Source organism: Lepeophtheirus salmonis, unplaced genomic scaffold, assembly GCF_016086655.4.
Source record: "Lepeophtheirus salmonis unplaced genomic scaffold, UVic_Lsal_1.4 unplaced_contig_15192_pilon, whole genome shotgun sequence".
NCBI lineage: Eukaryota > Metazoa > Arthropoda > Copepoda > Siphonostomatoida > Caligidae > Lepeophtheirus > Lepeophtheirus salmonis.
Genome location: NW_027291332.1, coordinates 1 through 607, shown reverse-complemented (window position 1 = coordinate 607; position 607 = coordinate 1). Strand labels below are relative to the sequence as shown.

Here is a 607-nt window from a genome sequence, read left to right as displayed (position 1 = left end):
TATACATAGATTGAATACAACTGGAACATTCCCTGAAATAATTTTTTGAATTTTTTTTCTTTAAAATTTTACCAAAATAAACCCGCCCCCGGGTGGGCTCGAACCACCAACCTTTCGGTTAACAGCCGAACGCGCTAGCCAATTGCGCCACGGAGGCATTTAATAAGATGAATTGTTATAACTATCTTTAATTTTCATTTCCAACTTCATAAAGGGTAAAGTTTCAAATTAAGGATACTAAGAAGTGATTTACGAACTCCGGCATGGTCTAGGGGTTAGGATAGCTGGCTCTCACCCAGCAGGCCCGGGTTCGATTCCCGGTGTCGGAATATTTTTTTAAAGCATTGAAAACATGAAATATTATTATTTTCTATCGATCAAAATATATATTTTTTCATGCAAATCAAAATATGGTGGTAATTTTTGTAAAATAGTATTATATTAATATTGAAATATTTATTAAAATGTTTTAAAATATTTAATTTCTACAGAAAAAAAAAACCGAAATAAATCCAAAAAATACATGTCCGGCCTACGTCAAGAGTTCTCTCATTGCAGAAAAAAAATAAAGAAAATAACGAAATTAAGAACTTGATTCCTGCATACG

General features: G+C 32.3%; 2 non-coding genes across 2 annotated transcripts; one reads left to right on the top strand and one right to left on the bottom strand.

Annotated features, from left to right (window-relative positions):
- Positions 1–83: 83 nt before the first annotated feature.
- TRNAN-GUU (transfer RNA asparagine (anticodon GUU)) lies at positions 84–157 on the bottom strand. The gene has a single exon. It is a non-coding gene; the product is annotated as a tRNA-Asn (tRNA).
- Positions 158–257: 100 nt separating this feature from the next.
- On the top strand, positions 258–329 carry TRNAE-CUC (transfer RNA glutamic acid (anticodon CUC)). The gene has a single exon. It is a non-coding gene; the product is annotated as a tRNA-Glu (tRNA).
- The last annotated feature ends 278 nt before the right edge of the window (positions 330–607 follow it).